We start from the raw sequence: 24,075 nt of genomic DNA on the forward strand, positions 1-24,075 counted from the left end.
CCTTTCTTCTCTCTCCCCTACTCTTTGCCCTGAGGAAATCAAGATTAAGACATTTCTTTCCACTTTCTTTGAAGTATCACAGAATCCAAGACCCCATAGTCTTTTCCCTTCAGCAATATTGGGCACCCTAATTGCAATGTGTACTTTACAAGCAAATTTTAATGATTAGGTTAAAATTAGTTTCTCCTGTAAGGTGAGCAGCAGTGTCCCCTGAAACAAAAATTTTCTTTGAAGCAGATCGATAGCACATAGGAAGGCACTGTTAAATTGAGTACCCACCTTTTAGTATATGCTAGCAAACTTTTCATGTACAGATGTTTCAAGGCAAAAATATACCAGAGAGAGTGATAATAATGGGGAAAACCCAGCATGTGAGATGGTGATAGCAAATTTTTTATCAGCTTGTGTACAAAATAAATCTAAATCCGCAAAACTAACAAACTCAAACCAATTGTTTCTCATCTAAACTCTGTAATGCTTTGGATCTTAGCAGGGAATACTGATGAAGGCTTCACGTCATAACTAAAAGGCTGATGAATCTCTAGCTTTTAGGAGCCAGCATAAAAAAAGACATGAAAGCAAAGAAGATGCTAAAATAATAACAACTTTTTAAAATGTCTTTTTCTTTTTTTTTCCAGAAAACACTGCTAGCTCACTTTTTCAAATGACTAAATTAAGGTTTAAAAAAAAAAAAAAAGTTTCTGTGCCACCTCAGATGATATCAATGCATCCTGGAGATACAGAACACTAAATAAGACACTGATGTTTTGTTTCGTGTTGTTACATAATGCGAAATGAAACTGGGTGAATCAGGCTCAGCTCTGACTGTAACTGGCCTCATGATTTCTGGCAAATTCTTCTCCTCAGAAGATTCATCTGAAGGGAAGGGTGGCTGAGTGTATCCTTTGACCAAGAATAAATCTGAGCTGAAAACAAGAAGTTCAGGAGCTACCTTCCAGTAGGAGCAATACCCTAAGCAATCCTTCCTTGTGGTTAGAAACAGGCAACATAATATTGCCACCTGAAACAACTGGCCTTGATGGTCCTGAGAGCCTTTCCCATCCCTGCATTCATTCACCAGCCTGAGCAGTCTGATGATGTCGACCAGAAAAATCCTGTGCTCCTGCATGCTCTGTTTTGGACGTGTCCTCCTCCCCACGTTGTGCAATGAATCAGGATGGACACACATGGCAATCAGATGAATGCATCCCATTTCACATGCTCCGCTGCAGCGTATAGAGGAGATGGTACTAACACCCATGAGATGTAGCAAAATTCTCCAAAATCTAGAGGAAAAGAAATCTCATTGGGACTGATTCATACTGCAATTGAGAAATACACTTACAGCAAAGATTTCTGGAAAACCTCACTAGCCAGCAAACATGATATTGCTATTACAAACATATACAAACATACACTTAGCTGATCTTTTGCAGAATTAGCCTGTCCAATGCCCTTTTTCCACGCTGCTTTAATGCAGCATATGCAGAGGCAGTCATTTTTCCCTGTTTTAGGCAGAATGACAGAAAAAGAGACGTGGTGTTCTCCAGAAGGTGGGCTGTGGAAAGTGAAGTACCCAGTAAGAAAGACAGAGCAGGAATGTTCTAAAAAAGATTTTAATGAGAATTGAGCAGAGGCCCCACAACCTGCTGACTTCTATGGTCTCCAGCAGTTTGGCAGGTTCTTGTTCAAGGTTCTGCTCCAATAACATTTTTCGTATTTATAGGAGTGAAACAGGTCCAACGTGAGAGACAGAGACAACAGTAAGCAGGAAAATAGCACAAATAATACTAGCAAGTAAAGGAGTAAATTCCAAATTCTCTGCAAAGATGGTACTAAGAGAAGATCAATGTCTTGAAATCAGGTAGCATGATGAACTCCATCTTGAGGTGCTCGGAGGATGGGCTGAGCCATTAATATCTCTGAGGATTCCCAAGTGACAGGTGAGGAACCAGAAGGCCCAAAATGACATGTCTCTTGAACAGGGGGAAAAGGGCAGGAGGGACAACCCTGCTTGATTTCAGCATCCATGAAAAACATCACAATGCAAGATTTACAAGAGGAGGAGGATTCAGAATGGTTTTACCATGCACTGGGGAAACCATTGGAGAAGTCTGTGAATACTGTGATACAATACTGTGATACAGAGCAGAACAGACTCTGAGAGCAAAAAGTTAAACGTGTCCCCAACACATACATTAAGGAAAGCTCTAACAATTCTTCTCTGATTTGGTCATAGCTTCCTGGATTCACTTCTAACCCATCTGCACTTTTTGTTGGGAACACACGAGAAAGCAGCTATGCCGCAGGACACTTTGGATACAAAATACTCCAGAAAGCACCTCGAGTGTGCTGCTCATTGCACCATGTACCTGACTCATGGGCATGGGATCATGCCCAGGTGTAACAGAGCTGCACCACATGGCACACGTGCTCAATCAAAACAACTCATATTTTTGGTATTAAATATTTAAGCAAGTAACACAAGAACAAGTTGTACCTCATGCATTATTCACGGTAATTTTGTGTTTTGAAAAGTGAATATTTGATAAACTGTGACTTTTTCATGGACAATCTGTAATCAGAAAGAGATGAATATCATCAATACATTATTCATTACAAATTATTTGTTCATTTCTAGTATCAGGTTATCCCCACCTTTGAGCCATTTACTCATGCCTAGAACTCCTCTCTGAAGCCCTCTCCAAAGATGTTTCAGACAGCCCTGCTTACATGGGGGATCCCAGCGCCAAGGTGCACGGTCACACCTCGCCCTTCCCTGCTGCACCAGTGCCAGCAGGACCACGGGGAACACCAGAGGATGCATGGCTCCAGGAAGGACCGTGGTGCCTGGGTGATGCAGTGGCACCAGCTACTTGTGCTGTCCAAAGGCTGTCCACAGCTTGGGAGCAGGGGCAGCATGGAGCAACAGCTCAGAGTAACACAAGGGGGAGGAGGGAATATAACACTGACTGCCCTCACCTCTTTCTTGGCTTGGGCCTGACTGTCTCCATTTTAGCTGCTGTGGGAAAGCTTTTGTTCAATCCATGGCTATCAGCCCCCTTTTGGATTCCCCTGCTAATCATTGTTTCTTACTACTTTACTAGAGTCATCACAGAATCACAGTACTGTTTGAGCTGGAAGGGACCTCTAAAGATCTAGTCCAACTCCCCCCACCATGGGCAGGGACACCTCCCACCAGACCAGGTTGCCCAAAGCCCCATCCAGCCTGGCCTTGAGCACCTCCAGGAATGGGGCATCCACAGCTTCTCTGGGCAGCCTGTGCCAGTGCCCACCACTCTCTGAGTAAAGAATTTCTTCCTAATATCTCTTCTATATCTGCACTATTTCAGTTTAAAATGATTGTCCCTTGCTGTGTCACTACAAGCCCTGGTAAAAAAGTCTTTCTCCAACTTTCTTATAAGTCCCCTTTATAAAAGGCTGCAATAAGGTCTCCCTGGAGCCTTCCCTTCTCCAGGCTGAATGGCCCCAACTCTCTTGACCTTTCCTCATAGAAAGGTTTTCATGGTTCCAGAAGAGGCTCTGGACACACTCTAACAGGCCCACATCTTTCTTATGCTGGGGGTCCCAGAGCTGAATGCAGGACTCCAGGTGGTGTCTCATGAAAACAGAGCAGAGGAGGAGAATCACCTCTGTTGACCTGCTGGCTACACTGTTTTTGATGTAGCCCAGGATGTGACTGGATTTCTGAGCAAATGGTTAGTTGTTTAGCAAACCTGGACTTTTTTTACAGCTCCAAAGTGGATGAAAATAATCATTAAAGTGGGGAAGATACTGCTGAGCCAGAGTCCTGAGAGCAGAGGAACCACTGGGTTTAAAACCAAAAACTCACACACCTCAGTGGCTAAGGAGAAACTATTAGGAAAAAAAAATAATAAAAAAATATATATATATATAACATATATATTATATATATATATATAATATATATATATATATATATATATGCAAGACCACAAGTCCTGTTACACGAGCTGAAGCACTTTGAAACACATGATTGATTTCATGCTGGGCGTCTCTGCCTTTCACAGACACCAGATGTCCACCAGATGCAGCACCAAACTGATGAGGTTTCTCTCACTTTAGTTAGAAAATAGCTCCAGCCCCATACAGGCTAGCAGGTTGGGAGTGAGGTTTAATGAGTGACTCAGTTTTTGGGGTGTTTGCAGGTCAGGCTCCCCTGGAAACCAGCATTTGACTGATGGTGTTACAAGAGGAACCACCATGGCGCCAGTCAGTGGCAGGCTGTGATTGAGTCAGTGTGGCAATGAAGGGATCCACTCCTTCTCCCACTGGGTTAACATCTGTGCATCCATGCTTACTACCACAGAGGTTGATGGACTTTTTTAAAGAATCATTGGTTGGAAATGGATCATTTTTTTCTTCCATTTTCTTTTTTCTATAAGTAGCAAAATGGGAAAAAAAAATAAAAATAAAGAGAAGTGTGGAAGGAAGAGAGATACTAGAAGAGAAGAAATTGGACATTCAGGTTCCTCCTTCCATCTTTAAAACAGCGCCAGCATCTGCAAAGATTTTTGATAGACCTGCACCAAAAATGGGATTGATTTAAAAACAAAACAAAACAAAACAACAACAACAAAAATAAAAAAAGAAAACTTCCAAACTTGTAAAATGGAAATTAATGCAGTAATTTTCTACGAAAATATCTTAATGCTTTTTGAACAACATGGGTTTTCTCTGCCTAGGCAGAACTCAAAATGTTCCATATTGTACACAGAGGAAAACCAGACAAGTCATGTCATGATACCAGTCACAGTATCCACGTATTTTGCTCCTTTCATGTTGGGAAATGACTTTATCTCCATTCATCTCTGTCTCCACTATGCCAGTTTCTAATCCATGACAGAACATTATTTTTCCCTCTGTAATTATTTAAACTTCCTAGTATGTTCTTGCAATGGGTGTTAGCAAGTATTTTTTGGAAACCCAAATACATTTGAATTTCCTGCTCCTTATCTGATCTCATCTATATACAAAGTTGGGATATTGTGACTAAAGGTATAATTTTATATTGCATAAAGTTGCATTAGCTTAATTCAGCTGATACAAAGTTACACCAGTCATCATTAATGAATATGTAGACATCCATTACCATTGAAACTTTGCTTATCTTGGTCCATCTTGCACTGGTGAATTTAAAGGTACAGGTTACATGCATATAATACATCTTAAGAGCTGTTTTTGTTTGTTTGTTTGTTTTGTTTTGTTGTTTGTTTTTTAAAGAAACATCAAAATTTCATCACTTTAACTAAAAACAGATTCTGTATGGTTCTGTATACAAGAGGTTGGGTGACAACTTTTCTTTTTACAGAAGTGGCATACAGGTCTGGCTGATAAAGCTAGTAAGTACATCCCATTTTAAAATTCCAGATGTTCAAACCAAGTTTCTTTTTAGTATTTAATTTAAGGAAGTAGTTCACTGATATTCCTCCTTTCTATTCTCATTTAGAACAAGTAACTAGATCTGAGGAGAGAACCTGGTAAGCTGAGACCCACCAGGATCTAGAAGGCTGACTGCTGGCAAAACAGAGTGATGCCAGTTCTTTGTCTTTTGTATATACCATTGTAGGGCACTTATTCTGTGAGTGACATTTTTTGTTCTACCAGGTAATGTGTACGTCCTGGTGCCATCCATTACCTGTTGTTCAATCAGTAGGTGCACAACTGTGGTTGTGTGATCTTTAATAGTTCAGGTTGACAACGAAGTACATCTATAGAGAAGCTGTTCTCCAACAGCTCAGAATCATTTGTGCTCAACACCCATAAAAGACTGTAATTCTCCATACAGACACCCCTGTTTCTTGGGTCCATGGGAGATGACTTCACCACAACTAAAAGAGGTAACACCAAATTAGTATGGTATCCACTTCACGGCTATACCATGGTTTTATTACAGGCCATTAAGTAAGAAGACAGAGCGGTCAACAAAGAGGTTTCTTCTGTCACTTTCCTCCCTCCATCTGCTGGTCCCCACCAAGAGGAGTGTAACAGGGATGTTCTGTGACTGAATACACATTTAGGGTATCCGACCTGCAGGCATAGAGGTCAGGTACCAGTGTTGTCCTCACCTGGAGGAGATTCAGCTTTGAACAGAAAAGGGGGTGGAGAGGTCTCCCCGGCATCTCCTGAGTCTGTGACTGTCAAATCGGGGTCATCTTCCCCTCTCTGGACTGAACAGAACATGGCCACACTTTAAGCCTTTTTTAATTTCTGTGCAAGGAATCATGGGTTCTCTCAGTGCCCATGGTTTCCTCCACAGAAATTAAAAAAACTTGAAGTGTCTGACCCACGATATATGCCACCAGCATTACAAATAAAACAACTCAAAACAGCAGGCTCCAGCCATATCCCTACAATGTTATTTCACCCTCCACATGTGGTGTCAGTGTCACCCAGGCCCCAAGGATGGAAAGGAAGACCCCATCTTTGGCTGCAGAGGTAGAAGAAGAGCTGGTGGGTGAGGAGCAGGTTGCCCTAGCACCTCAATGCCCAGAGCAACTCCAGTCCTGGGGGCGTTCTTGGAGATCGCTTCGGCTGTGGATTGCTCTTTAAGGACCAGGTGTTACATACAGTGAGGCACTCAGCAACAACTTAAAATAGTTATGCAGGGCGTGCAATGCCTGTGACGTAATGATAAGCCAGTAGCTGCCAGCAATTTAATTAAAACAGCCTGATAAATGCACCTATATTGAGAAGCGTATGAAAGCTTCAACCCCAAAGACTGATAGGAAAGAGGAGTACCCATTCAGAAATAAAGATGCAGTAGCTGTTCCTGTTCTGAATTAATATTCTTCGTCTGAAGCTAAACAGAGGCTGCTCTACCTTTCTTTTGTGCTACTCTTTGGGCAAAAAATGTGGTTGGTGATGAATAGTATTTGTCCTCAGTACAGGATCTGAGAAGGAATAGACACAGAAAGGGATGTGAGACAGGATGTATTCAGAGGATGATGATTGTGTATTTTTAGGACTGAATGTTAGAAAATACATGGCATGAGAAAAAGGCGGTCATCTTCATCTTAGATTTGGCAGGTGTGCAGGTATTTCTCTCCATACTAATATATTCTATACAGATAGGGGGACATATTTAAGAGCAGTCTGTCTTTCCCAAGGCACTGTCTCTTTTCTGTTTCTGTTTCTTAGATCCTATGGGGCAAAGAATAGCTTTGTCTGCTCAGCCCTTTTTCTTCATTAAACAAACCATAGGAGGACAGCACCAATAATACATAGAAAGAGCTTTCCTCTTAGTGGGATCAGAACTGAAATTAAATCACACACATAAATAAACAGAATACCAGCTGTCTTCAAAATCAAACCCGTACCTAACAGGTCTGCAAGTTGCAAGTATTTCCTGACTCACATGCTTCAAATATAAGTCCTTGTCTAGCACTTGTGGGTTTGGGGGATCTGATACGGGCATGCAGCTGACAACCACTGCAGCCAACAATGTTATCTGTTCATCAGCTGTCTGCTGTCACTCCCTGCTGAGTAACACACCTTGCATATCAGGGCTGGCAGAAAAAAATCATGTGTTAATGTACTTCTTTCAGCAGATCAAGCCAACGCACAGGTACATGCCTGGGAGCAGCCAAGGTAGGGGGACAAACTCTTTCCTACCAACTCCTACTGAGAAACTAACTTCCAAGAAGAAAGCCAAAAAGACAAGTGTGGTAGTAACTTCCTAGACCTCTGCAGCAATATTTTCCAGAGCTTGTCTCTCAGAGTGTTAATGCTGCAGATTAATTTCCTAGGTGCCTTTGTTAGAGTATAATGAATCATTATTTATGTCAAGATTATGTGATTTCAAAAGTCAAAGAGATCACTGGAAAACTGAAAAGGTTATATTTTATTTGCACGATTGGTACAATAAAATAGTAAAATGATCACTTATTTGCCATTTTGATGACAATATTTTTTGAGTGTGGCTTGGTATAATGATGGCTGTATATTTCATATAATTTGCTCTGTACCACAGAAGGGCAGTCTGGTCTGGGATGGATTGGAGACAGCATACTGTATGAGCATTTTACACAGAAATATTATAATCTGACCAATATTATGTAATTATAACAACTTCTGACATCTCTCTCTTTTTTTTCTTTTTTTTTTTTTTGTATTAGTAGTGTCACTCCATGACATTTGAACAAGGAAAAAGACTATAAGATTAAGCTGAGCAACCCCTTCCCTTATTGAGCGCTGAATGACATCTATGATGTGACATCAGGAGTAATTACTATGCTAGTAATTTATTAATTTATTTATTTATCTGTGCAGTGGCTCCCTGAAGAGCCTATTGGAGGCTCTGCTGCGTAGCTCATCTTCTCCTTTGTAGCATAGTTGAAATTTGGCTGGATGTACTTGTCTACCTTAAAATACTTGGAATCAAATTAAGTCAGGAGAGAGGCAAATTCCTTCTTGGGTTTTTGTACATGAGGATCAGAAAATGAGGTTTAGGAGTAAAAAATACACGTGGCAATAGGTCAAGCTTCCTCAATGAATAGATAGTATGGAGAAGAAAAATACACAAAAAAGGGTGTGAATATTGGTCAGAGGTGTTATCACGGTTTAGTGGGTGACACTGCTAATAGGGCGATGGTTGGACCAGATGATATTGTAGGTCTTTTCCAACCTTAATGATTCTATGATTCTGTGATTTGTGAAAGGACTGAATTTGCCTTTACTTTTGGATGGGGTCATCGAAAAACAACTGAACAGCTTGTGTAACAGAGCTGATTCATATCAAATTAATGTTGATCTATATCAAAGTATCAAATTCCAAACTTCTCCTGGAATAGTACTTGTCGTCAGCAACAGGATTGGATTTAGAAATGGATGAATATCTCCATTAAGATATTATAGAGATAAATATTACCAAAGATGCACCACTGTCGTGTCATTGACTTCCGTAAATTAAGAAGTAAATGCAAGAAAAGTAGAGCTTACTTATTCTTGGACATGATAGCTGACAAGTGTCTGCCAAATAACCATTGAACCTACTACAGATAATGGCAGACATGGGCTTGATAGGTACTCAGAGAGGTATAGAACAATTGGTCACAGAATATAAACTCAAATTGACTTGACACGAGAAGATTCAGTTTAGATAAAATGGAGGGCTAAACAAAAGTAGGTCTGGACTATTTTCTATTTAAATAGGATAAATATAAAATAAAACAAATTGTTGATAAAGTCTGAACTGCTGAAGAAATTGCATGTGTGGAACTCAGGAGTACTCTTAAGTGAAAGATACAAAAAATTTTGGAACTGAGGAAAGATAAAAATCTTTTATGGAAGGACTGCAGGATGGCTAAGCTGCCATTTTCAAAAAAAAAAAAAAAAAAAAAAAAAAAGCAGGAATAAGCAAAGAACACCTGAAACAGGAAAAGACTGACTAGGAAAAGAACACCTTCGAGCTCACAATTCTAGTTTAGATACGTCTTGCAAAGAAAACTAGAAACAAACTATGAAAAGTGAATTAGTCATATAAACAACAAGGAGAAAAGGGTGGAATAGCAGGCTTTCTTTGCAGAGAGGGAGAGACTAACAAAGTATGACTTCACATTTAAGTAGTTTGCTGTAGTTTTAGTAGAATGATGATGTTGAGCAGAAGGTAAGAACAGGATGGCTAATGGAAATGAAGATTTCGGAGCAGAGCTCACACAGCTGGGATGGAAATAAAACTTCGAGAATTTAATGTATTCAAGCCAAGGTGGGGGCCAGGCAATCACCATCCATGGTGGTAAAATAACTGGCATGTGAAATTGCAGATCCATGAGGAAAGACTTTTTGCAAATCTTTCAAGTTAAAGTAATGTTGCATGACTACACAATAACACACTCAGACACTGTATTTGAGGATATAGGAAAAAGGACTTGAATGGCAAGACTGTTAGACTCACTTCAGTGTTATGTAAGGCTTTAGACAGAAGATTGCAACAGAAACTCTTCGTAAATCATGACAGGGTAAATTATTATCCCTTTTTTTAAATATTAGATTTTATAAAAAGTTTAATCAAATATAAACCATATCTCAGTAAAATATATTATTTACTTGTTATTTAATATTATGCCACAGGAGAAACTATTAGTTAGAATTGTGAAAATGAGTGAGTCAGATGTTAAGATATGCACAGAACTAGCCAGAGGAGAAAAAAACAACATATCTGTCTGGAAGAAAACTACAGGCACAGACATTTACCAATGCAGACTCTTATCAATACATTTCAGAACAGATATTAATTCATTCTTTTGGCACACACAGTGGCACAGAAACAGGACTATGGAATGAATGACAAGCAGACTGCCATAGAGGAAAAACAACAGCAAGAAATTGAGATTGAGCATACAGAGAGAGAGCATAAATATAATATGCTCTGTATATAGGGAGAGTATATACAGACTGTACTATACTTAAAATGTAAGTATATGTACCTGCTTATATATGCTTATATACATAATGATACTGTATGGATGCATTATTATATAGCATATACTCTTGTATGTATATTTATGTATGGTGTAAAGAGCAGGAATGCCATGAGACGAGGCCTTGGAGAGGTAACATCCAAATGCAAGGTCTGGTGGCTATTTTTGGTGGAATATGAGTTAAAACAGAAACAGATACAAGGAAAGACAGCAGGCATGGGGAGGGAAAGGAAGACCCTTTGAGGAATGGAAGCAAATACAGATTGTCTAGATCAGCAGATAAAGACTAAAAGTACTAGAGCTGCCATTTATAAATACTGTGGGAGGAGAGGTGCTATTTAGGCTAAATGACAGCGTAAGAAGGAGAGAAAAGGATATCAAATGTCCATAAATACCCACAGGCTAAAAATCAGAAGGAGGTTTCCTGTCGCCCAAGAAGCGACCTTCTACAACAAACTGCCAATAGACATATGGGCAACAAGAAATCTAACCGGTTCTAAGATGTCTCAAGATAAATTTGTGAAAGGGATGGTATGTGATATGTTTGTGAGGCCACAGGACAACATTCAGAGTCCTAGGAGGTGCCATGCATCCTCACATCTCCCATCATGAAGGTTATAGAGAAACAGGGCACAGAGCATAGTCCCGCGAGCTGCCACATACTGTTAACTCCCCATGGGCTGTCACACTCATATGCACCAGAGGACAACTTCTGACCAACAGAGTACGAAGTGCTAATGCAAGGAATTTCCATTTTCCAGCTATAGTTGATTTCTTAGTGGAGTTACAAAGCATATTGCAAAGGCTGATTAAGTGTCACTAACGTTTTTTCTGATTTATACCTTCTCAGAGTCTCTGACAATCACTGGTGATTACGTTTACATATCCATGCACGCATACACACAAACACCGTAATTTTCTTCTCTGGAAAAATGATTCTGCTTCAACTAAATTATGATCTGGAGTGAATGTAAACTTTCCTGCAGTTGATATCAGTATCTTGATCCTTTCCTGCTTGAAGCTGAGAGCAGGCTGAGGTGGTCCCCACCTCTAATGTCACCATCTTACTACCTGGAGAGACTGAGTCACATCCCTGTGCTGTGACCCTGCTGTACAGCACTACATGAGGCTCTGTTCCTTCCAGCCCAGGACAGAGAATGTGACAACCCAGGAGACTGTCAAAGGTGAAGCACATTTGGGATTGGATGTGATGTCTGCACAAACTGATGACAAACTGGAGGGTCCATGTGCATTGGTGATAAGTATCAACTATCCCACGTCTAGTGACATGTTAGAAGAGGAAGACATCTAAGCAGACGTGGAGATGGCACTGCCAGTGACACGCCAGCACTCTGGATCCGCACTTTTAGAGGTTGCCTTTTACCTACTCTGCTGCTAAACAGAGGTATCTACAGCTATACATTCAGTGCACTTCCTCAATTCACTGAAATAATTAAACACTGTAAGTGCACACGGCATGCAATGAGAATGACTCCACCCCCACCTCTTTCCCCATACGCAAAACTTTCATTCCTCTCCTGGCATAGAAGTCTCTTGTCATCTAGTTTGATGTAGTCGAATTGACATATCTTGTTAAATCTTACTTACCGGCTGGCATTAAATTGGAAAGTACTAAAGAGATAATGGCTAGCAATATTGTTTCTTCAATTTGCACAACGAGTTATTTAAAAACAGAATAAATATTCACTGATTTTGCAAACCTGCAACTTTCAATTGCCAGAGAATTTGTGCTTTAAATCTTCAAAGAGAAAAAATTTCACATGCATAATGTTTCTGAGTGGGGGAAAAATACAGTTTCAATTTTCATATGTTGTAGCATTGTAGGGAAAGATCTCATTTCTTGTCATGTTGTATCCTGTCCCAGAACCAATAAATATTTTATGCATTTAATGCATTTATCAACTCTGATGTATAAAAAGTACAGAAGGACCTGTGCAGTGGTGTCAAAGACATCTCATGTATTAAGGCAGACTGAGCAACCTCTTGGGTGCAGCTCCACCTTGAAATTTAACTTTACATCTTATCCATCAACTGTGTGAGAAGTGACAACACTTCCCTGCTCTCCAAGGTAACCGTGCACTGGTTTTGCTGCTAGAAATGCAATTCTTTCAGTACCTAGACGCTGTATGTTTCCTCATGCTGTGAATTTTCACAGGTTACTCTTATAAAGAAAAAATTAGGGATTATTAAGGATGCAATTTCTCATTTAATGATCCAAACTCACCTTTAGTTATTTGGTCCAACTACCTTACAAATAAGGGCTTTCATTTTTATATGTGAAAGAAATGTCTCTAGTCATTTCATTATTTCTTTTTAAGGTTAAGATTTTTAGGAGTGCATATAGGCAGACACCTTAATATGAAATTCCATACGATTAAGCCATCCAATTTATAAATGTCATTGAAGAATTCCATTCTGGAATTATACACTGAACATTGTTGTATTAAAAAAAAAAAAAAAAGTTGTTTTTCTCTATGTATATGTGTAAGGAAGCACGTACACACGCTCACACACATCTCACATCTACACACATAGACACACAGAGCAGAAAATCTAATATTGTGCTAATTAAATGCACTAGTATCACTAAGATGGAGGCACCGTCAATACAGATGAGGATCACGTTACCTTGGTACCATTGGATGAACTTGGGGTTGACCACAACAGAATGAGGATTAAATTTATCGTCAGAAATAAGGTCATCTGCTGAGAGACCAATGGCAGGAATTTTGGCCAGAAAATTTAAGGACTTATTGGCTGGGAACAAAGTAGTAGATACAGAGAAAGGCAGTTTTGATATCAGAAAATCACTGGCTGAATATGAACAACCAGCAAGGCACATGGCTTTGTGAAATGCGGCAGAAAGGAGCTCAATGTCTTTAGCAGAGCAAATAAAAACTGAAGGAGACTGTCACCCATGTTTACATACAGGGGGAGAGGGAAATGATATTTAAGCAATGGACAGTGCTGGAGCAAGAACTAATTTATCAGATCAACATGAATACATGTGAGATGGAAATAAGAAGGAGTCTTTTCCCAGGAGAGCAAGGTGGTTAAATGATCTTCTAATATGAATAATGGTGGCAAGAAACCAAATATTTCAAGATGAAGCTATTATACAGAAAGATCAACCAATTACAATTTAACAAAATTATTCAACATTGACAACTGCTATTCAAGAAAGATTTGAGACTGGTATAATAAAAACATTGTACACGGGGAAAGAAAACATAAATACCTGAGAGTAAAATAATAAGCCTGTTTATTGAGCTAAACTGAGGAAGGTTACCTAGCGGTTTAATCTTGAGTTTTAATTTGAAAAAGATTGTCGGGACTTTCTCATTATTTGATTGTTTTGTACTGAGCATCCTCTATAATGTCTATTAATGTATTTTAGGAACTGGCTATTTTATTAATAACAATGTCAGCCAGTCTTCTGTCCAGGTAGAACAAGAGAGCTTGGAATTAGAAATAAACATCTAGGTTGCATTGCTTTTAATTATTATTTTTAAGAACAACCCATAAATAACTTTTCGTATTGTATGTGTCAGATATTAAAAACAGATCCCATAAATTTTACTCCTTTATTTTTCCAAGTTGCTTATCTAATGCTTATGTCCATATGATATTTCCACCCTTATGGACTGATTCCATGATATTTTATGTCCTGACTGGCTCATACCTCTCTTGTCATTTCTCTCTTCTCTTTCTTTTGGACCTAACATAACTTCCTTGTTACTTGTAGCAATCCCTTGCCTCAGGCTATTTAATTCAACACAGGTTCAAAATCCTTGAACTCTTCCATAGCCAGGTTTTGGCTCTGAAGTTCAAGTTTTTGAAGCAGACTCCAGGATGGTAAAGGTATATCGAGATACCTTTGCTGTCATAGCAACCCACAGACTTCATAGAGGGTCTGAGTGCAGCGTGACAGGTCTCTGAACAGTCTCCATAAGCAGGAGGAAGTGGTGAGAGGATGGAAATCTCCCACTCTCACATGTAGATGGAGAAGCTGAGTCCATTCCCCAATTTGCATGGATAAATCCTACAGTGAACTGACTGACTCTTCCTCAATGCTGTATTTTTTCTCTGCTTCACTGAGGAGTCATTGATTTTGATTTATTTAACACTGGGAATCAAATGAAGATGTGCTTATTTAACCTGGACCTAGCCCAAACTCTGTAATCATTACAAAACACTTGTGAAGGCTATTGGGTTCTGTCCTTCAGGACTTGACCTCTACCTGCACAACAACCTGCCATTGCCTGTCTTCAGTTTTCACAAAATAAAACTCAAGAGGGAATATCAAAGAAGGAAACATATAAATAATTAAAATAATAATAATAATAATAATAATAAAAAAGAGAATATGGCAAAGCTGGTTTACCTCAGAAGATATGTAAGAGGAGTACAGACTATTGAGCAGTTTCTATATAAGCTGTTGTCATTGGCTTTTAACTTTAACTTGCCACATACTCTTGCTTTTTATGTCCTGAGGCTCTGTAGCTAGAAAGTGTCATTTTGCTGCAAATGTTCATCAGAGGTTGGTGAAAAGCCAATTATGCTAATCAGCTTTATTGGGTCATGTTACATAGCCAAAGCCACATCCCTGGTGTCAAAGAAACCCTAAGAAGTGACCTTTATTTACCTGAATAGGGATTTACGTGGTAGATTGTAAAATTAATGTCTAACATCCAATCTCAAAAGCTATTTACGTGTGCAATTGCTCTTTATATGCAGTCACTGGGAACCTACGACAAACACATTTCAGATTATTGGGCCACTGGGCTTTTTATTGCCTCTTGATATGCCACCTCATCTATTTCTCAGGCACAACAGTGAACAGAGAGCATTTTCTCTGCATCTTCTCAGCTTGGGAACATACCCTCCTCTTTGTCCTGATGTGCTTGCTACTGCCTGAGACTGCTCCCATCGTCTCTGTTGGGGAATGCATGGGAATAAAAGGAAACTGGGTGCTGGAGAGAGGTGGCTTCACTTTCCCAGTCAAATCACTAAATCCTTATTATTTTTTATATGACTTATACACACTGTTCAAGGTGCCTGTAAGTAGAATGGCAGGTAGTTTCTTGTTAAATGAAACCAGAATAAATAATAAATACAGCATTATGAAAATAACCTGGAGGAATAATGAAGCTTTAGGAGTGAATGCAGTGAAGTGCTGCCTGCCAGCCTCCTCCAGCCCTCCTGGCCTATGGAAATCAAACAGCAGAAAAGCAGCACATCCTCCAGGAGCCTGCACATCAGGGCGAATAGGAAAGAAGAAGGTGGGATTTGGGGTCCCCAGGAGGTGATAGTTCCACCAGCATGGGGACAGCAGTGTCCTGTGGTGCTGCGCCCCTCTTGCACCGGGCTGAGCCCCGCGGTTCCCCACCTTTGTTAAGTCACTTCATGCAGAGTCATCATAATCCCCAGGTAAACTCTGATTTCCTCTTTAGCAGGTTTAGCCAGAAAACAAAACAATTAATTAAAAAAAGCAACACACAAGAACTAAATGTTATTTATGCCCCCTAATTATCTCATTCTAGTGGGTATTTTAGTCTCTGTCTGGTCAGAACATTAATTATCTTCATAAATACAGCAAAAGTTAAATAATAAGCACCAAAGGCTACAGAACCACTGTAATGATCAAGCTTAAATGAACATATAAATTTTATTAATGGATGCTTTATACAACTCCATATATTATAAATCAAACAAAAAACCTATTTCCATCTTCTAAGGTTGCAGTGAAAAAGCTTTAACATTATTGAGGATAATTTTTATTAAGTTTAAAACTCCTTTTTTTGCAGTAATGAGACTGTTACGGGGATAATTTAATCTGGTTTGTCATGAGGCACCTCAGCTTGTTAAATAAGTTAATAAATGACTATGCATTAATCAAAGTGACAAAGCTATGAAGAACTGAGGATGGGAGACAATTCTGGTGATAGTATTAATTAGTATTTAATTAGAAACTTAGGGGCCATAAATAAAAAAAAAAATCACAGGACCGGCATTTATGCAAATTGCTTTGAAAGCGTGGTGGAGTTGTATTTGCCTTTAAAAAAAACAAAAAAACAAAAAAAAACAACAGCATCCCTTCCTTCCCCACTTCCTTCCCTTTTCTCTTTTCTTTCTTCCCAAACTGTACATATCAGAGTTGCAGTGACATCACACGGATGGAAATGAGCTTATATTGTTTTTTGTTTGTTTGTTTGTTTGTTTTTCCTCCATTTAGAGGGCTGTGCACTGCAATCATTCTTTTCATTCTCTGGTTCATATGGAAGAATGTTTTTGTTTTTAAATTTCTGATTTCTAGGCAAGCATAAGGAAAGAAAAACCTAAATAGAGAGCAGGGAGAGAGCTTCTAATTCTTCTGTTTTAATCAATGTGTCACCTTGCTCTAAGAAGATCTGATGTCACAGCAATGCTGCTGCACTTCTTTGTGCACAGCAATGTCTCCCATTCACAGGCAGGAGCCCTGTGAGTTGCCTCATGTTACAGAACAGGAGTAGCATTTATAATTATGTCCCTTTTGCCATTTCTCCCCATAGGTTGCCTATTTTGAAACAGACAGTCCCTGCTAGCAAAAGAGATAATATATCCCTCAGTTATTTATCTCAGGCTGTTTTCCTGTGGAGCAGACTTTATTATTTGTTGCATTTACACAAGAAGGTTATCCACAGCAAATTTTTTTTTTTCTATTCAACAGTCTATCTCTGTCAGGACTCATTTATGTGTGAACATGACTGACTGAAGCCAACATTATCCACAACTGACAAGTGTCAGACCTACAGTTCAATCAACCCCTTCCTTAAGATAATGCCAAGGGCCGGGTGTTTGAAGTCGTGGGACGATAAAGTGGAGAGAGACAATCAGGGTCAAATTGATCCAATTCCCTGTGTATAAAAGGGATTCTGCCCAGTAACACACAGCTCTTTTTGCTCTCCAAACACATTAGACCTTAAACAGGGACCTGGCCTTCTAGCAAATGTGTGACTGACACGAATATGTTGAAGGTTTTTAAGGTGTTTTTTTTACCCATTTCTTTCCAAGGCCTTTTATTAAGATGGTAGTGTAAGCCTAAGATAAAATGCACCTGATAGCCAGGGCTTTTTGGCTATTTTTAATGAGATGTTTAGACTGAAGAGCCCCGTGGTGACAGAGTTCATTCTCCTTTTCCTTTTGTTTTATATTTGTTTAACAAATTATTTGCATCCATTAATAAAATTAAACCTGAGAAATGAATAAGAGGCAGCTCCTTTCAGTGACACTCCCAATTCCCACTGCCAATATAGCGAACTGAGTTCCTGAATACATTTCTTTATATTAAGTCTCAACAGAACACAGCAGTTAACACAAATATTCCTTCAAAATTACCAGCTGCTTCTACACCACAATACATATCAGGTCTGGAATTTAATAAGATGTTACTGAATCTCCAGAAGATAAAGAGCTGAGCTGTAGTCACTAAAGACTCAAGAGAAATTTTGGTACTTTCAAGCATTAAGATACCAAACTTTTACATACTTCCCTCCCTCCATCACCTAATTAATAAGCCCCTGGATTTGCCTGTGAACATCTTTTCTTCTTTTTTTTTTTTTTCATAGATGGAGACAGATCTACATATTTCAATAATCAGAAAGTTCTCCCCCACTTCCCCACCCCCCTGTCTCTCACTAGTCAGCTATCACTTACTTAGCATATTGAATGGTCCACAAAGCCAGATTTATTTCCATTTCCAGGACAAGCACAAAGTAGCAGGCTGCGCCCGCTGTGTGGACCATGAGCTGGTTTTGTGGTGATTTCAGTATTTCTTACATTTTCTGTTGAACCTGGTAAATCAGGAGATAATGTGCACTCTTGCCTTTTTTTGTTGCAGGTGTTGGTCTGCTTGGGGGTCTTGCAGCCCTGGGCAATCCCAGCTGGTCAGCATGTCTGCAGAGCCAGGGGAGGGCAGATATGCAAGAGCCTGCCACAGCTTTTGACTGGTTTTGCGGGGCTGCCATTGCCCTCCTGTCCCCACTTTCTCCCATGAGTGAATACAGAGTCCAGAGTGGTCTGGAGAGGAAAAAACACAAGAGGTGAGAGTACCCTGGGCATCTCTTCAAAAACCACTTATGTTCCTCTGACTACCTCTCTTTTCAGACCAGCCTTGGCACCTTGACCCTCCACACATTCCTGGCAAAACACTGAGATATCTGGAATGTGGCCAAATACAGATTAATACAGCCTGGGAAGCTCAAATTAAGTCATTTAAGGACTAAGGGGCACTCTACCAAGCCCCAAATGTCCCTGAGGATATGAAGGCTGCAACCAAAAGGAGTAGATGGGCTTCAGCGGTATGAGATCTTTGCAGACATGGCATGTTGGAAATTTCCCTCAGTCTTTGACTGTAAGCTTGCATGCTCAATGAGTGTGCTTCCTCTGAAAGATTTAGTGCTTCTGCCTGCTTCTCAGAGGACAAGAGTTTAACCTCTATCATATTCTTGCTCAGTTAATGAAAGGGTTTGGTATGACATGAAAGAGCACCAGCAGCATGCAGGGCTTGGTCCCACAGCTCTGTAGGTGGTGAGTGAACCTCTGCCCCCTGGGCTTGGTTGGGGTCTCCCCATCAGAACAAAGACCAGGGCGAGCAGCCCGCTGGGTGGAAACACCTTGCTCACAACCACCACTGCTGTGTGCTCCAGTGCTGAAACAACAATCCAGGCCCATCTGTGGCCTCAGTCAGCTGTGGGCAGTCACAAAAGCCAGCAAGATTGTGTTTGAATACAGAAAGGCTCCTGTGGATGTTGTTCCAACACTACTCTAAACCACCGTCTGGAGAAACCCATTTCTCTCTATCAACACGGAAGGAATCCTCAAGAACTCAGGCCAGCCCTTACTAATAGCACCCGATCAATAGTGTTCAGTGAAAAACTTAAAAGATGATTGCAATAGAGATTATATTTATGCAGGTGATAAGCACTAACCATCACAACCACAATCTAATGGATTATTTATGTTGTATTAGCAGAGTCCGATACGTTGGAAACATGCAATTGCAGCATTTGTCTTAATAATAATGCAGCTAGTCTTTCCTACAGAGCAGTATAAGCTTTGAGGATGACACCAAACGCACAACATAAACACAATACTTACAGCTAACTTTTATCAAATCTCATATCCAAGTCATTTCTGGGTACACTATAGAGATCTCAGGTGGAGAGGCTCCATGATTTAGGACCTATGTGTTAGGATAGAGGTCTCTGGGGGCTTGGGGAGCATCTGTATTTCTGAGGAACAGATCACCAGACTGCTCCTTTCTTAAAAATTACACGGATTGCCCAGATAACATTTCATTGCATCATTAGTAGGTCTTCTCAAGTTATCTGCAGAAACTATGTGCTTATGTGTAGCTCGATTTCACTTTTTATGAAACTCATTTGCAGACTTTGAGTCCACAGCATGTATCTTTCCAACAACATTGGGGGGAGGGAAAAGGGAAAGGGAAAGGGAAAGGGAAAGGGAAAGGGAAAGGGAAAGGGAAAGGGAAAGGGAAAGGGAAAGGGAAAGGGAAAGGGAAAGGGAAAGGGAAAGGGAAAAGGGAAAAAAGGGAAAAAAGGGAAAAAAAAGGAAAAAAAAGGAAAAAAAGGAAAAGGAAAAAGGAAAATATTAGAACAGACAACTCACTCTCTTTAGGATACTATTTGGACAGTTTGCAGCAGGCATTATATGACACAATTGCGTTAAAAAAGTAGAAAACTGTATGCGATGGCACAGCAAGTACCTCCCAGTCCTAAATGCCTATGAATTTATGTTATAATAACTCTAATTATAATACTAGAAAAATCTATACAGACAAGTAAATTATACCTTTCTTGAGCTTTACGTATCTGATGGCTAGTAAAAAATTCTAATAACCTCTCTAGTTTCAGAAAATATTTCAGTGTACACTGGAATTTGGCAAGCTTCCATGGCTTTAAAATTGTATCGGGGAGCAAACACCTCACGTACAAAGCATGCAATTCCATATGAAATTGCGTGCTCTTCCTTTTCATTTGTTCATGCCTGCTTTGATGTGTTTAAGTTTGGTTTTCATGGGCATGGGAGGATGAAAGGAAAGTCTGGAGTGTTCAAAAAAAGCTAAAGCAAGAACCAAGATACTCCCTCAAGTTCTGCACTTTTGTTTGGGCAAGTGGTGGAACCACATCTGGATACAAACCCAAGCCAAAACTGCTTTTCTGTAATCACTCTAAAGTTTAAGTTAACCAGAGCTCATTAACTTCACCAAGGAGGAGATCTGGTAGAGCGATCTCCAGGCCTTCAGAAGGAAGGTGGAACCAACCACAGGTGAGCACAGCCCTCGTGCCATGGCTGCGCCATGCCCTGTTTACACCAGGAGCTAACCCAGGAACATTTCAACATTGGCATCCTACTGTGCAGTGATGCTGGGCAAGCTGAAACACTGAAAATGGACTGCTTCACTTCCTCTCATGAATGGTTTTGCATTTTTTGAGGTTTTTAACCAATGAACCCTCATAGAACTTCTTAGGAGCGAGCAAAAGGCAAAGTCTGCATGTGCAGCTCCATGGCTAGGGGAGAAGTTGGGGCTTTGTCAGACATCTGGAGGCTCTGTGTGCACAGTTGTACCTCTCCTTGCTCCATCACACACCCACATGTATGCATGCATGTCGTAGCTAAGAAAAGGCAGTCCTTTTCTCTCCCCAAACAGCTCTGTACATAGTCACAGGTTGAGGTGATGTAACACCAGCCACTGCTACACTGAGCTGTCACCCATGTTCACTCATTTTGTCTGCTTTGATTATTAGTTGTGCCGTGAACACACACTGAATGGTGTTTGAAGTTTGGATGAGCACATAGAGGAGAAGTAACACAACCAGAGTCCCAAGCCTGAGATTGTTTTGATAGTTTGCTGGTATTAAAAATTTCCCCATGATCATGTTGGAGTGTATGTTTGATATATATATATACACATCCCTATGTATATTTCCCTTGCTTCTTTTTGGTTTATTTTTTACACAGTCCTTCTTCATCCATGTCATTGCACTTGATTCCTGCTCTCTGAGCACGCACGGAGAAGGGAAAGGGAACTTACATCCACTCACCAAGATGGATTTCAAGATCCTGATCTTTACCATATCACTATATTCTGCAGTGTGCATCTTAAAGTGGTGCCAGATAAGATCAAAGAGAGAGAAAAACATTACAAGTGAGTGGAAACACCCTGAGTGAAAATATATGAATCAGAGTAGAAGAACATTACAGGAGACAAAAAGACAGGAAAAAAAGTGATTTATTTTGGAGCTGGAGGCTGGAGGTAGGCTGGCCCCAGCGGCCCTGCCTGGTGTGGCCTGTTGGCTGTGGCACAGCATAACAGTCACCAGGCCACCGCATCCTCCACCTTCACAGCACATCCATGTGCATGTGTAGGAGCTTACCCAGTAATCTCAGACCAAGCCTAAAATGGGATACAAGGGATCAAACGCAGCCACAAAAACTCCGAGTACATCTGATGTTAATAAGTATGGTACAAATATATCAGAATAAACTCTTAAATTAGTCCTCTCTCCTTCATCATTAGTAAGGAAAAAATAATTCATCAGCTAATCTCACCACCCCTGACTCCTGTGCTGACTCACTGACTTCCCACAGCTGCACTGATTAATTAGGGCACAAAGTGGCTGGATGGAGGCTTGGGGGGGGAGCAAAGGTCTCGTTCTGCCTTCCTCCAGAGCCACCAACCTCACATACCTGGGAAGAGGGGCTGGCCCTGCAGGCAGCACCTCATGCTGGGGGTGAACCAGGAGCCCTGCCTAACCCTGGTCCTTCCCCCTGCTCGGTGCTGCAGTGGGGCACTTTGACAGTGCAAACTTCTAAAATGATGGGTGCTCAACCACTGTTTTAGGGTACGTCTGTTCTGGAGTCACCAGTAGCCAAATCTGTGCCTGCAGCATCATAGGTGGAGATGGATGTCTCTGCATCCTTTGGTGCCGGCAGGCAGCTTGGGAAGAACAGATATTTCCTGAAGTCGATTCCCTCCGGAAGTATTTTACATTTCTGAAGGGCTCATTAGTGACAAATGAGAGAGCAAACTATTATGCCTTTGAAGACAAATAAGACTTTTCAAAACCACATCAAATAGAAATGCATTTGAGCAACACCATTTGCACTTTCTAATTTTGTATAATCTTCCAAGGTGTCTTGCTCTGGGCCCCTCACTCCTAATAGGCGGCCTGAGGTCCAGACACTCCCTTTTGTTTTCAAGAATAATCTATTAAAGAAGAACCAGGAATGTCTTCCCTTTCCAAATACTATTCTGAACTCAATTTCTTAAGTTTCTTCATCTATAAAATGAGAATATTATTTTCTTTACAACTTATTAGGTTTAATTAATGAATGACTGTGCATGTATTTAGCTATAGAGTGTAAGGCATTATTACGTTAAGAATGTTCCATTAAGTTTAATGTTGTTCAATTTTTATGCTGTGAAAAGTGCTTCTTTCTTTTTTTTTTTTTTTCACCACTAGATTTTCACAAATTGAACAAATAGAGCTCATCCTATCATAAGTAGGGACCTCTGCATTTAGTTCAGCTGTTATCCCTATAAGGATTAGGGCTGAGATCAGGAGGAATCCTAAGAAGTCGTTCCAAAACCCAATAGCTTTCATAAAGAATAACGTCCTTTCTGTATATTTCTATATAACCATATGAATTTCTGTAGGAACTGCATATTTCTAATATATGTTATGTGAAGGTTAGAAAAACCCCTGTAGAAAGGGCATCGTTTTCTGTAAATTGCTAGAGTGCTTTGCCATACACATTGATCAGAACAGCACCAAAAAGCAATAGTTGCGATATAGGCTATAGGATATTAAAATTGATTGAGGAAAATGAGAATTTGCCTGTACTGATTTGGGGAATCTGTCTGTTTATTAATTCCATTTTGTGTGATCTTCTACATGTGTTTACATCAATGTGACAACCCTAACGTAGCTATGAGGCTTCCCTGCTTCTTTTTTCATCTCCCTGTAGAGGTCCTGGCAAGTGGTGACACACATTTGACAGTGGAGGGGCACTGAGCATTGGCAGTCCTTTATTCACGGAGCGATGTGATGGAGCAGAGTTTTGGCAGGGCCATAGTGCATTGTGGAGCTGGGCTGCTCAAGCAGCCACGTCTCTGATGGAGAGACCCTGCTCAGGGACCCTGCAAACCCACACTGCAAGGTACCTACCTGTGGATATGGTTCTTTGGTATATAGACTGAAAACATGACGTAAAGGCAGGTAAGGCAACTGCGGCCATCTGATCTGACTGCTTTTGTAGCAAAAGGTTGTAAGAATTCCCTGAATTTTTTTTTTTTTCAAAATAAAGCTTTTCTTAGAACACATTTTTTTTCCTGAATCACAGCCCAAGCACGCTGGGGATGTCTCTCCAAGAGAAGTATCCAATCCATGATTCTCCACCTACCTGAGAGGGTCTTGTGGCCCACCGAGCTCTGGCCACGGGAGAGGCAGGAGCCAGCAAACCTTCACCTTTCCCAGGTGATGTGGGGCCACAGCAGCCCCACATCCCACCCTGTATGGGCATCTTT

Source organism: Anser anser, assembly GCF_964211835.1.
Source record: "Anser anser genome assembly, chromosome: Z".
Lineage (NCBI taxonomy): Eukaryota > Metazoa > Chordata > Aves > Anseriformes > Anatidae > Anser > Anser anser.